The sequence below is a fragment of the Phyllostomus hastatus genome, unplaced genomic scaffold, assembly GCF_019186645.2.
Source record: "Phyllostomus hastatus isolate PE091 unplaced genomic scaffold, TTU_PhHast_1.1 phas_contig_210, whole genome shotgun sequence".
In the NCBI taxonomy this organism is placed as follows: domain Eukaryota; kingdom Metazoa; phylum Chordata; class Mammalia; order Chiroptera; family Phyllostomidae; genus Phyllostomus; species Phyllostomus hastatus.
Window position 1 is genome coordinate 3,202,569 of NW_025333737.1, and position 15,399 is coordinate 3,217,967.

At 34.0% G+C, this 15,399-nt stretch overlaps 1 protein-coding gene across 5 annotated transcripts in view; it reads right to left on the bottom strand.

Moving 5' to 3' along the window:
• Positions 1-15,399, bottom strand: part of TAOK1 (TAO kinase 1) — a 144,501-nt gene that overhangs the window by 109,922 nt on the left and 19,180 nt on the right. For 2 of the 5 annotated variants that reach the window (XM_045836986.1, XM_045836987.1), the window contains one exon: positions 14,117-14,219. The exons of 1 other annotated variant lie outside the window; for it this stretch is intronic. The gene's annotated coding sequence lies outside the window, so the exon portion shown is untranslated. Of the gene's footprint in view, positions 1-1,350; positions 1,410-6,068; positions 6,089-14,116; positions 14,220-15,399 lie in introns of those variants that run through there. 2 more of the 5 variants (XM_045836990.1, XM_045836989.1) reach the window with 2 other exon arrangements.

Sequence of the window (15,399 nt, forward strand, 5' to 3'; positions counted from 1 at the left end):
TATTCACTACTTTCCAAGATGGTTACAAGGACAAGATAGACTGTGTGTGAAAGAACATTGCAAAATTATGAAACCCTATACAAATGTAATCCTATTAAAGGGAATTAGATTAAAAGAGGTAATTTCCAACGTGTTCTGTGATATATACAAATTTTCTCTTACGTATCTCTGGAAAGATACTTGGAAACTGAGAGCACTGATGGCCTCTGATGAAGGAACTCAAGAGCTTAGGACACAAAAATGGGAGGGAGACTTTTTATTGTCTATTTTGTACTTTTGAACGGTGAATGTTCTACCTATTTAAATTATTTAAATAAGAAAAATTCATTTTGTGGCCATAATATTTATATGAAACACAGTACCAAATAAACAAAGTTTAGAATTTTCATAATATTCAACTTTCCACAAGCACTCCTCTCTTGTCTTCCCCTAACCCCATCAAGTTCTAATTCTCAGAGAACTCAAGAGAACTAGAAAAGTAATTGATATGACCATTAAGAATTATTTACAGTACTTGGTAAGTATTTAAATGCTAACTGGTAAGACAAGAGCCTCTTTCCAGTTGTTCCCCTTTAAAAAGATCATATGGCACCTTTACTTTTCCATTCTTTCATTGTGTAATAATGTAACCACTATAACAAGAGAGAAAAGCAAGCAACAGCAGTGTTATAATGATACAAAATTCTTTTAATGTTTCTCACACATACACTTTTATTACCTTAAGTTTGGAAGGGTATAGACCAAAATGTTGACAATTGTTATATATGAACGCTAGAATTTACAGAATTATCTTCATTTTTCTTATAAGTATTTCTAGTTTATTTGCTTTAATAAAAGTTCATGTGAATTTTCTAAATGCAAATAAAAAAAACAGAATTGCAACATTCTTGAAAATGTCAGAAACTTAAATACAAGGCACAAATGCACAAATGCAGCAGGAATTTTTTTAAAAGTTTAATATCATAACCCAAAATCTACAAATGTTGCAACTTTGCAAAGAAAAAGATTTTTGTTTAAAATTTTCAGAATTTCATACATATCCTGAAAAACATTCTTCCAAAACATTATGGTTGAAAGATTTGGGGTGTGGAAAAAAGACTCAAAATATTCTGATATTTACAACTCCACACTACTTATAGACAAAGTTATCTGCAACTCCACACTAGACTCAAATAGAGTTTGATTTTCTGTCAAAACAGAAATTAGCTACAAAACAACTAACCTGAATTCTTTAAAATATCATGGAAGACAATAAAAGACCAAGAAGCCCTGGCTGGGTGGCTCAGTTGGTTGGAGCATTGTCCCATACACTGAAAGGTTGAGGGTTCGATTCCTGGTCAGGGCACATACCTAGGTTGCGGGTTCGATCCCCAGTCAGGCATGTATAGGAGGCAACTGATCGATGTTTCTCTCTCACATCGATGTTTCTTTCTCTCTCTCCCTTCCACTCTCTCTAAAATCAATAAACATATCCTAGGGTGAGGATTAAAAAAATTATTATTTAAAAAAAGTATACAAATATAGTGTCACTATGTTGTACACCTAAAGCTTACATATTATATATCAACTATACTTTAATAAAAATCATAATGATGTCACAATATTGGCCATAATACTATGACAAAATTTAAACCAAACTGTTTTTGTAAACTTGGTGTATGCAAATTTGGGATCAACTTCTACTTCTGAGCAATGATAGAATAACTGAGACAGGATTTACCTTCCTGTCACAAATACCTGCAAAACTGGAAAAATATAAAATCCATTTTCAGATACTAGACAAGAGGCAATATATGACTGCAAGCTCTGAGAGGAGTGAAACAAAAAAGTAAGTTATATGGTTACTGGCTTTCTACCTGGAAGCACTTTCCAGAATGCAGTACAGTGTAAAGGATTCCAAGTAAAGCATAGCAGTCCTGTGAACTGAAAAGAAAGATCAGAGTTCGGTTAGGCCAAGCAACAGAAATAGAGAAAGTAGTTATTTAGGGAAAGAATTCTAGAACTATTTAGGGGATGCCTTCAGTATTTGACTGAATACTACGTTACACATACAAAGGGTGAAACTCCAAAAGGTCAGGCAGAGAACAACTGTTAGAAAGCTAACTTCCCAGAGGTCACACAAGGCTGGGGGATGTCAGAGTTTCAACTCAACCACAGTGGAGATTCCTTGTTGAAGACTTGAAGCATTCCTAGAGACCCCAAAGAGGTCATAACCTTAACAGTAGAGCTAAATTAGCCCTAGCATAAAGACCTCTCTAAATTCATCTTAACAAAGCTTAAAAACAGCCTTGAAAGGATCACACTGACCCATAAGTACCAATCAAAACAAAGTGTAACATTCTTCAGAGATAGAAAAAAATTTTCAGCATATAAAAAATAAAATCGACCACATATTACAATCAATCAAAAATTAAAGGACATGCCCTGGTTAATATGGCTCAATAGATTGAGTGCCAGCCTGCAAACTGAAAGGTTGCCAATTTGATTCTCAGGGCACATGCGTGGGTCGCAGGCCCAATCCGTGGTTGGGATCGTGCAAGAGGCAACCAATTGGTGTTTCTCTCACACATTGCACATTGATATTTCTCTCTCTTCCTTACTCCCTTTCCCTCTCTCTAAAAATAGTAAATAAAATCTAAAAAAAAGGACATATCAAAAAATAGGAAAGGTTAGACATAACCAGCAGAAAAATTGGTCAATAAAAACAGACTTCATAATGAAAGAGAAATGAGGAAAAAGGTATTATTTATTATAAGTATCTTCAAATATTTACATAAGAACATATGCTTAATTGAGAGAAAAGAGAAAAACAAAACAGAACTTTATAAAATGAAAAATAAAATTCAAAAATAAAAAAATGTTAATAGATGGGACTAACAGCACATATGCCACTGCAGAAGAAATGATCCATAAATTTAAAAAAAATCTGCGCTGGCGGGTGTAGCTCAGTGGATTGAACGCAGGCCTGGAAACCAAAGGATGGTGGTTTGATTCCCAGTCAGGGCACATGCCTGGGTTGCAGGCCAGCTCCCAGCAGGGGGCACATGAGAGGAAATCACACACTGATATTTCTCTCCCTCTTTTCTTCCCTTTCCCTCTAAAGATAAATAAATAAAATCTTTTTTTAAAAATCCATTGATATGGAGACATGAAAATAAGAACCAAGTAACAGCACAATAAAAGAAAAATGTGTAGGATCTCAGTTACTGTGGGACAACATCAAAAGGTCTAACATGTATAATTGGATTACTATATGAAAGGATGGACTAAAAATATTATTAGAATAACCAAAATTTCTTAATTTTGATGTAAACTATAAGCCTATATATTCAAGAAGCCCAGTAAGCACCACCAGGGTAACCTCAAATCAAGACAAAGAAATATTATAATCAACTGGCTGAAAAACCAATAAAAATAAAGTCTTAAGAGTAGCCAGAGAGAAAAAATATTTCCTAGAGAGGAACAATGGTATGAATGATAGCAGATTTCTTATCTGAAACTATGGAAGTCAAAAAACAATGTTATGACATCTTTCAAATACTAAAATTTTAAAAAGTCAATTTACTAAATTGAATTGAATTGAATTTAGGATGGCTAAATAAAAATTATAAAACCAAATGCTAAATAAGCTGGTCACAAAAGGCTAAATAGTATATGATCCCTTTCATATGAGGTTCCTAGAATAGTAAATTCACAGAGACAGAAAGTAGAATGGTGATTGCCAGGGCATGGGAGATAGGGAATAATGAGTCAATGTTTAACTAGTACAGAATTCCAGTTGAAAATGAAAAGTTCTGGAAATGGATGGTGGGAAGCATTGCAAACAATGTGACCGTACTTAATGCCACAAATGTATTCACTTAAAAATGGCTAAAATGGTATCATTCATATATTTATTTTGGTAGTTTAAACAAGACAGGACTTTATTTCACTTCCACATAGAAGTCAAGAAGTTCAGTAGTCCAAGATTGGTACTATTGGTACAATGGCCCCTTGGTACTATCAGGGACTCAGGTTCCTATTTTTCTGCTATGCAGCCTTCAGAGTATGGCCTCCCCAAAGTCACCTTGTACTTCAAGACAGGTGTTGGAGCTACAGCTGTACATCCTGGAAGAAGAAATAGCAGAACAAAAATGGACTTTCCTAGCTAATGTTAATGTTAATGCAGTCTCAACATGGCTTCTTTCTATACTTAGTTACAGCACTTGTGTTCAGCTAGACTGTAGGCAGTTCTGAGTGATGGTTTTTCTGTAGTTTAGCTGTAATCTTGATATGGTTACGGGAAGATGTGAGTACCACAATGACCTATTCCACCATCTTGTTGTTATGTATATTTTCCACAATTAATAAAATACTAGTAAAGATGTGAAAAAATATAAACAGTTATAGGCACTCTAGAAGAATAGGGCAGTTCTTTATAAAACTAAACATGAGTTTACTGTAATGATCCACAAGTGGGTCATTTATCCCAGACCAACAAAACTTATTTTCACACCAAGACATGTACACCATTTTCATGCCTGTTCAGTGAGTCCTCACTTAATATCATCAATAGGTTCTTGGAAACTACAACTTTAAGAAAAAAGCGTATATAATGAAACCAATTTTCTCACAGGCTAGTTGACATAAACAAAGTTCCTACAGCATATTTCTGGTCACAAAAACTTCATCAAACTTCTAAATAAAAACCCCAAAACACTTCTAATATCAAACATTGCAATAAAAGTTAGCTACACATATGTTTAACAAAGATTAATAAAAAACAAGTATGATCATTATTTTCCAACTCACTTATTCCAGTTCAGGTTCATGGGTAGCCAGATCCTATCTTGCAGCTCAGGGCACAAGGCAAAAAACCAACCCTGGACAGAGTGCCATTCCATTGCAGGGCACACACTCATTCATACTAGGACAATTTAGACATGCCACTTAACCTAATGTGCACATCTCTGGGACGTGAGATGGAACTGGAATACACACAGAAAATCCATGCATACATGGGGAGACCATACAAACTCCACATATGGTAGCTTTGTCCAGGAATCGATTTTTTCTCATCAATGTTATAACAAAATGTTGAATGAAATGACACTACTCAAGGACCTAGTGTACTTTCTTTTTAATAGCAAAAAGCTAGGAAAACACCCAAATATCCTTCAACAAATGATGGTTAAACAAAATGTGGCACATCCTGTACATGGAATACTACTCAGCAACAAGAAAGAACAAACTATTGGTACATGAAGCAAATTGGACAAATCTCACACAAATCATGGTTAAGTGAAAAAACAAAAACCTATTTCAAAAAGCTGTATCCTGCATAATTATATACATTCTAAAAATGTTAAAATGATAAAAATGAACAGAGTGAGTGGTTTCCAAGGGTTGGGGTGGATAAAGGAGAGGAGAGGTAGCTGTGACAATAAAGGGTAGCACAAGTACTCCTTGTGATGGAACTATTCTATATCTTGATTGTGATATCTGTCATACTAATTCTATATGTGATAAAACTGCAAAGAACTAAATATACATAATGAGCTCATATAAAAAGGAATATAGGTAAAACTGGTGAAATTCGAATAAGGTCAAGCAAAATTGTATCAATATCCATTTCCTGGTTGAGATATTATACTACAGTTATTTGATTGAATATGCAAGTTATGCAAGATGTTACTACTGAGGGAAATTGAGTGAGCAGTATGGGATTTGTCTGCATTACATGTCATAACTGCACTGAATCTATACTTATACCCCCTAAAAAAAAGACTTTAATTAAGGTAAAATAAAGACTTTTTCTGACAAAATCTGTGAAAATTTATTAAAGTAACTTCCTCAAGCACATATAAAAAGTTACTGAATAGAAACTAGGATCTACACAAAGGAAAGAGGAATAACAGAAATAATAAATTAAATGGTATAAATATAAAATACAATAAATTGTTTAAAGCAAAAATCACAACAGTAAAATCTAGAGTTTTTAACATATATATACACAAGGACAATGTATGACAACAATGGCACAGAGGATTAGAGTAGAAAATACAAGAATGCCCTTGAAAGTTTCTTACATTTCATGTGAAGTGGTGAATTATTTGAAGGTGGAACCTGGCAAGTTAAAGAGGCTTACTGTAACCGTAGAATACCGCTTAAAAAAACTGTAGCCTGGCCATGGCTGGCACGGCTCAGTTGGTTGGGCATTGTTCCGCAAAGCAGGTCACTGGTTCGATTCCTGGTCAGGGCACATGTGTGGGTTGTGGGCCTAGTCCCTGGCTGGGGCACCTGCAAGAGACAGCCCAGGTTGGGGCCCATGTGAGAGGCAACAGATTGATGTTTATTTTTCACATGGATGTTTTCTCTCTCTCTCTCTTTTTCTCTTTTTCCCTTCTTCCCTCCTCTCTAAATAAATAAAATGAAATAAAAAGCATGGCCTGTTAAGCTAATAGTGGAGACAAAAACTGAATAAATATACTGAATCCAAAAAAAGGCAATAAAGAAGGACAAAGGAACAGACAAAAGATGGGACAAACAGAAAATGAATAGCAAGAAGAAATATTTAAACCCAACCATATGGTTATTTTAAGAATACTCCAAATAAAAGAGAGATAAGATATATTTAAAAAGAGAATTTTACAAACCTGTCAACATGAAACTCACTTTAAATATAAAGACAAAAACAGATTAAAATTAAGAAAGATATATCATGCAAACACTAAGGTTAAGAATATTGAAATAACCCTTGGATATACCCAAAAGAATTAAAAGTAGGAGCTCAGAGAGTCTGTACATTGTCCATAGTGTCCATAGCAGCATTATTCACAACAGCCAAAAGGTGTAACAACTCAAATGTGTATCAACAGATGAATGGATAAGCAACATGTGATACATAGATACATGGAATATTTTATTCAGCCTTTTTTTTTAAATATTTTATTTATTTATTTTTAGAGAGGGAAGGGAAGGAGATAGAGAGAAACATCAATGTGCGGTTGCTGGGGGTCATGGCCTGCAACCCAGGCATGTACCCTGACTGGGAATCAAACCTACGACACTTTGGTTCGCAGCCTGCACTCAATCCACTGAGCTACGCCACCCAGGGACTTATTCAGCCTTTTAAAAATGAATGGGTATCTTGAGACATGCAACAACATAAATGAGTCATGAAAACATTATGTTAAGTGAAATAAGCCAGTCACAAAAAAGCAAATACAGGGTGGAGCAAAAGAAGGCAGTTGTTCATATGAAAAATGATACACTATTTAACACATAATAGTATTAACTCTGTGCTAAGAATAAACTCTGTTTCATGTACTCACAACTGTAAACCTACTTTTGCCCCACTCTGTACTGTATGATTCCACTTAAATGAGGTACCTAGAACAGGCAAATTCAGACAGAAAGTAGAATGGAGATTACCAGAGGCTGAGGGAAGGGGCAAATGGGAGTTACTCTTTAATAGATGCATAGTTTTTGCTGGGATGATAAAAAAAGTTCTGGAAATGAGTAGTGGCAATGGTTGCGCAACACTGAATGCACTTAATGCCACTAAATTGTATACTTAAAATGGTTAAAATGGTACATTTTATTTAGTTTATGTTATGTATATTTTACCACAAATTTTTTAAAATGTCTAATGAATGCTGAAGTGGCTATACAGTGGTACCTCAGTACTTGTCAATTCTTTCCAGAACTCATGACTAGTCCCAAAACCAATGAGTATCTAACAATGAAGCATTTTCTCTTGCGGGGCAGTGTCATAACTTATACAAGTTCTAACAAGTGCAACGAGTCCCAAGCAAGCACCAAGTGCTGAAACATTTTTTTCTCATCAAAATGCGACAAGTACAAGGTTTGACAAGTTCTGAAGCTGACGAGTACCAAGGTATGACTGTATTACAAAAACAGTGCAGAACAAGAAATACTGCCAAAGTTAAAAAGGGATGTTTCATAATGAGAAAAAGACAATTCATCAAGAATACACAACAGCCCTGGCTGGTGTGGCTCAGTAGATTGAGCACTAGCCTGTGAACCAAAGGGTCACGGGTTCAATTCCCAGTCAGGACACATGCCTGGGCTGCAGACCAGGTCCCCAGTGGGGGGCTCTCCAAAGGCAACCACATGTTGATGTTTTTCTTATTCTTTCTTCCTCCTTTCCCCTCTAAAAATAAATAAATAAAATCTTAAAAAAAAATACACAACCCTAAATATATATATACCTAATAGCAAAGCTTCAAAATACATGAAGCAAAACTGAAAAGAATAAACAAATGAATAATTATAGTTGGCATTTCAACATTCCTTTCTATAACCGAGAGAACAGAAAATCAGTAGGCATATAGAAACTTAAACAAGTTATCACAATAACTTGACCTAATTCACATTTATAATGTACTCCATCCAACAAATGCAGAATGCACATTCTTCTCAAGCACTCATGGAACATTTACCAAAATAGACCATATACTGGGCCATAAAACAGATATCAACAAATATAAAAGAATTAAATTCATTCAGAGTGTGTTCCCTTATCACAGAATTAAATTAGAAATTAAATCAGAAACCTCCCTAAATATTTGGAATTAAACAACTCATTTCTTATTAACACATAGTTGGTCAGAGAGGAAAACACAAAGAAAATTGGAAAATATTTTGAATTTGAATGAAAGTGAAAACATAACATATCAAAGCTTGTGGTTCACAGCTAAGAAAGTACTTTAAAGAGAGATTTGATAAATTAAACCCTTATATTAGAAAATAAGATTTGAAATCAACAATTTAAGCTTCTAGCTTAAGAAAGAAACAAGCAAAAAATGCAAATAAAACACAACACAGGAGGAAGGAAATAAATTGTAAAAAAAAATGAAATTAAAGACAGAACAGACAAAAGAAACCAACAGAGAAAAATCAATCTCAACAAAATCTAGTTGTTGTTTTTTTTTAAGTTTTAAAATTTTTTTTTCTTGATTGAGTTTTACAGAGAGAGAGAGACAGAGAGACAGGCAGTTCCACCTATTTATGCATCCTTTGGTTGCCTCTTGTATGTGCTCTGACCAGGCACTGAACCAGCAAATCTGGCGCATTGGGATGACCCTCCAACCGAGCTACCAGGCCAGGAGAAAAACTAGTTCTTTAAAAAGATACAAAAGATAAAACATTCCCCAAACTGATACAGAAAAAGAGAAAATATACAAATTATCACATCAAAAATTAAAGAGGGGATTTATCACTAAGATCCTATAGACATGAAAAGAATAAGGAAAGATTATGGATATTTTTACCAGTTAATTTGATAACAGGTAAAATGCACAAAGTCCTTAAGAAACAAAAACTATCAAAGTTACTCAAGAGTAAATAAATAAATAACTGAAAATAGCTGTTTCCATTTCACTGAATTAGTAGCTAAAGCTTTCTCACAAAGAAAACTCTAGGCCCAGATAGTTTTACTAGCAAATTCTACCAAATATTTAAAAAAGAAATAACACCCGCTCTACATAAACTCTTCCAACATATAAACACTTACCAACTTATTTTATTAAGTCAAAATAACATGATACCAGAAAAAGATATGAACAAGAAAATGACAGACCAGTATCCCACATGGATATAAGTGCAAACTTCTGAACAAAATATTAGCAAACAGAACCCAGCAGTTTATAAAAATAATGATATATCATGAGCAAGTGGAATATATCACAGACTTGAAAATCAATCAATGTAATTCACTATATTAAACTAAAAAAGCATAACGATATTTTAGTAGATTCAAAAAAAGCATTTGACAAAATTCAATTCTCATGACAAAAACTTTCAGTAAACTGTAAGCAGAAGTTTCCTTAACCTGATAAAAAATATCTGTAAGAACCCTACAGTTAATATCACATGTAATGATGAAAGATTAAATACTTTCACCATAATATGGGAAACAAGGCAAGAATATTCATTCATCATACCTATTCAGGAAACAAAAGACATTCAGACTGAAAAGAAACAAAATTCTTTATTCATAGACTTAACTGTCCACATGGAAAATCCCAAATAATCTATAAGTAGCTACTAGAATAAGTAAGTTTATCAAGGTTGCAGAATACAAAGTCAATATACAAAAATCAATTGTATTTTTATACACTAGTAATGAAACTAAAACTTAGGAGAAAAAAAGTAACATTTATACTAACATCAAAAATCATTAGATGCTTAGGGATAAATCTAACAAATATGTGCAGAACATATATGCAGATAATTACAAAACATTGATGACAGAAATCAAAAATTATCCAAATACATGGAGAGCTATATATCCTACTTGTAGATTAGGAGACTGAATATTGATAGGATGTCAATTCTCCTCCAAATCATCCAAAGATTCAACCCAATCTCAAAAGACAGTAGTCAATTTGTAGGAGCTGACAAAGTGATTCTAAAACTTACATAAAAAAGCAAAGCACTTAGGATAGCCAAAACAATTTCGAATAGAATCAAGGGAGGACACACTCTAACTGAACTCAAGACAGTATAAAATTATAGTCATCAAAATAGTGCGATGTTGGTATAAGGATAAAAACACAGATTAATGTAACAGAGACCAGAAGATGACATACACATATACAGTGAATTGCTGTTTGACAAAGGTACAAATTCAATGAGGAAAGGACAGTCTTTTCATTAGATAGTATGAAATATGTTTTTTAAAAAAACAACTTTTTACCTTACCCCTAAATAACTCACTCAAAATAAGTAAAAGGCTTAAATGTAAAACCGAAAAATTTTAAACTTCTATAAAGGCAAAAATTTTTCATGACCTTCATTTATGCAAAAATTTCCTAGATATAAAGCCAAAAGCACAATCCATTAAAAAAAAGAAGAAACTCATAAACTAGACCTCATCAAAACTGAAAACTGTTCTTTGAAAGATAGTGTTAAAAAAATAAAAGACAAGTCGGAGACTGAGAGAAAATATTTGCAAAAACATTTATCTAATAAAAGGGCTTATATCCTGAGTACATTTAAAATTCATAACTAAATAATAACAAACAGCCCAATTTTAAAATGATGGGGGGCAACTAACTTAGCTAAAGAAGAGAGATACATAGCAAATAATCACCATGAAGAATCATCAAGGAAGTGCAAATCAAAATTACGAGAGTCTCCTCCCCATGTAAGGCAGGGACTAGACTTAATGACTCACTTCCAAAGAATAGAGTAGGTACAAGGAAAATTGTAACTTTACATCCGTGAAACTGTAAACACTACACTAACCAAGTGAGGAAGACTAACATCATCAACAGCACGAGGATGTCATATACCTCCTGACATGAGGAAATGAGAAAAGGCACTATATCTCGGTGGTATTCTTCCACAAAATCCATCATCTCTAATCATAAAAAAAATATCAAACAAACCTAGATGGGAAACATTCTTCAGGATAGCTGGCCAATACATCTTAAGACTGCCAAGGTCATAAAAAACAAAGACAGAAAGGACTGAGAAATTGACTCATTTCAGAGCAAACTGCGACAGAAAGAAAACTTTAATGGAGAAACTGGTGATATCCAAATAAAGTCAGGAGTTTAGTTAATAAGTAATCATACGCTCATGTCAGTTTCTTAATTTTAACAAAAGTACCAGGAAACACAAAGTCTCAGGATATTAACTACAAATTGAAAAGTGGTAATTAAAGTGGAGAATGCAGCAGATAACCACTTAAGCAAATGAACCGAGTTAACATCAACAGTAATAAGACATATCAACATCAGGTTATACACCTGAGAAGGTCACAATACCACTTTGAAGTATTCTTAACAAAAATATACGTCCTCGGTCCTGGCTCGTGTGGCTCAGTGAATTGAACGCCTGCCTGCGAACCAAAGGGTCACTGGTTTGATTCCCAGTCAGGACACATGCCAGGCCCCCAGTAGAGGGTGCAAAGGGGCAACCACATACTGATGTTTCTCTCCCTGTTTCTCCCTCCCTTCCCCTCTAAAAATAAATAAAATCTTTTTTACACATCCTCAATATAATCGTGAGAAAACAAATTAATTCCTAAGTGAGAGACATTTTAAAAATAACTGACCAGTACTCATCAAAAGTGTCAAGGTCATAAAAGACAAGACTGAAGTACCATCACAGCCAGGAGGAGACCAAGGACATACAACAAATTGTAGTGTGAGATCTTGGAAGAGAAAGGATTACTAGTGGAAAAACTGGTAAACAAGGGCTGAGGTTAAGTTCATAATATTATCCCAATGTGGATTTTCTAATTTGGTAATCTATGATTATGTAGGCTTAGGGGAAGCTGAATGAAGGGCATACTTGAACACTTTACTAACTGCAATTTTTCCATAAGCCTAACTATTGCAAAAAAATTTTTAAAGATTTTATTTATTTATTTTTAGAGAAGGAAGGGAGGGAGAAAGAGAGAGAGAGAAACATCGATGTGTGGTTACTGGGGGCCGTGGCCTGCAACCCAGGCATGTGCCCTGACTGGGAATCGAACCTGCGATGCTTTGGTTCGCAGCCCACGCTCAATCCACTGAGCTGCTCCAGCCAGGGCGCAAAATTTTTAAACATACATTATATGTCAATTATAGCTCAATAAAGCCGGAAACAATACAAAAAAGAATGCCTGACTCTCAAGTGAAACCTCCAGTTATAAACCCTTAATGACTGAGAGCTATGTATTAAAACAATATTTTAGCATCTACTTTGATTTTTGTAAGTCTATATGAAAGAAATATTAAATTCTTATTGTACTATTCCTTTGCAGTTAATGAATTTATATGATATACTCGAATATTAGCAAATTGGGAGAAATGCATTTTATTCTAAGCAATTACTATAATATCCTTTTAAATTTGTAAAATTTTAGGGGGAAAAATACCAGTTTTGACCATATGTTAAAAAATATAAATTATCATAGCAATCATTAACATTTAGGTTTAACAATGCTCCATGTTCCAATATTGAAATACATACATGAGGGAAAACTCATGAGGGAAAAGAAACTATAAAAAGATCAAGCATTCTTATTGCTATCAAGCTTGAACCAACTTGCTTCCTTTCGATGTAACCAGACAACATCAAAACCAACCAGTAAACCAAAATAAGCATAATTCATGCAACATCTACTAGGCCTTTACCAAGTCCTAGGTACTGTCCTAGATGCTGGAGATTCAGAAATTATAAAGTAGTATAAGCAAATATAAAAACAATTACAAGCTTATTTAACAAGAATTTATTAAATAAAAAAATGAGTAAAAGATAGTAACTGCCTTGAAGAAGTTTACCCCTTTTAGAATATTAATGAGTTCAAAATTTGCCTTTCTAAAGTACCATATGACACTAAATATAATTCCAAGGAGGGAAATTAAAATCACAAATCAGTTCAAAAAAGTTCCTCAACATAATCTGAGGATTAAACCAGACTTTAAAAAATGACCAATACATACTTTCAACTTACATTAATGGAAGAAGCCACTCAGTATGTTCTATTTATTAATTTCTAATCTATAACCACCCCTTTAATTATTCAAATTATTTTCTCATGGAATAAATGTTTTTTTCACCTTTATATCTAATGGACACTAAATCTTGTATGTGACTATTTCTCTCCTTACTTAGCAAAAAAGCATGAAACAAATTCTCAGTCCATTTCTTTCAACAGTGAATATCATGAAGCTAGTTAGAGTATAGTTCTCATGTTAAATGTTCTTAACCACAAAAATAAAAAAACAATAATCAAAAAAGAACAAGAGAAAATTTTTGGAGGTAATGAATATGTTTTATACCTTGATTGAGGCATCAAAATGTATATACTAGATTGTACAATTATTTGTATATGAATTATACTTCAATAAAGCTTAATATACTAAATATCATCAATAGTTTCAGAGTATTTTACCTGAGGACTCATCTTGTTTTCCTATCTTTATTTTTACCTGCTCATCTTTGTCTGTTTAATATATTATGTCTTTATGTTACTTACCTGAAATCAAATAATTTAATATGTATAACTTAAAAACTTGTGCTTTTTTTCTTTTGCCCTGGCCAGGTGGCTCAGCTGGTTGGAATGTTGTCCCATACACACAAAGGTTGCAGGTTTGATTACCGTTAAGGTACACACCTTGGTTGGGGGGTTCCAGTTGGGGCACGGGCACGAATGGGAGGCAACCAATCAATGTTTCTCTCTCACATCAATGCCTTTCTCTCTCTTCCTTCCTCTTTCTCTAAAATCAATAAACATATCCTTGGGTGAGGATTTTTTTTTAATTGTACTTTTCAATGCATAAAATTAAATGGAGATTTTTCAATGCCAAGTCAAAGGACATTATTCAACTATTTGAAGGTGAGAAATACCCCAAAGTTACTTTACCTGCATTAAAATTTTTAATTGTACAAAATGTTAAAAGGGGTCTCAAACTCTCAAAATTTAAACTAGTCCCACCATCTCCCTTTTTTCTTTTTCTTTTTTTTTTTTTGTTGTTGTTGTTCATTTCTTGATTTTAGACAGAGACAGGAAGGGAGGGGAGAGAGAGATTCTTGTATGTGTTCTCACTCGGGATCAAACTCACAACTTTGGCTTACTGGAATGATGCTCTAACCAACTGAGCTACCTGGTCAGGGCTCTCTTCTTTTCAATTACCCAAAGGACTCTGTATTTGTACCAAATAGTATGGCACTTAATTATATAGTAACAGCAAATATTTCACATTTTGAAAGATTTTTCTTGATTAACTTAAGCATACCTCTTGGAAAATCAAGTTTCTATTTTTCTAAAGAAGATACATAATGACCAATAAGCAAATTGAGAGCATGCTCAACATTATTAGTCACTAGGGAAATGCATGTCGAACCCACAAGGATGCCTCATAATTTAAAAAAATTGTTAACAGAAGGCCTGGCTGGTGTGTCTCAGTGGACTGAGCTCTGGCCTATTAACCAAAAGGGCACTGGTTTGATTCCCAGTCAGGACACATGCCTGGGTTGCAGGCCAGGTCCCCAGTTGGGGGTGTGCAAAAGGCAACTGATCGATGTTTCTCTTGTACATGGATGTTTCTCTCCCTTTCTTCCTCCCTTCCACTCTCTGTAAAAATAAATAAATAAAATGTTTAAAAATTTTTTAACAAAAATTAACTGTTATAATAGATGTGGAGAAACCGGAACCCTTGTGCATTGCTGGTGGCAATGTAAAATGGTTCTGTTGTTGTGGAAAACAACTGGCAGGCAGGTCCTCAAAGCTAAATATAGAATTACCATATGACCAAGCAATTTTAGACATAGGTGTATATCCACAAGAACTGAAAATAGGTATTCAAAGAAGTACTTATAACATACATGTTCACAGCAGCACTATTTACAATAACCAAAAGGTAAAAACAGCCCAAATGTCCATCAATAGATGGATAT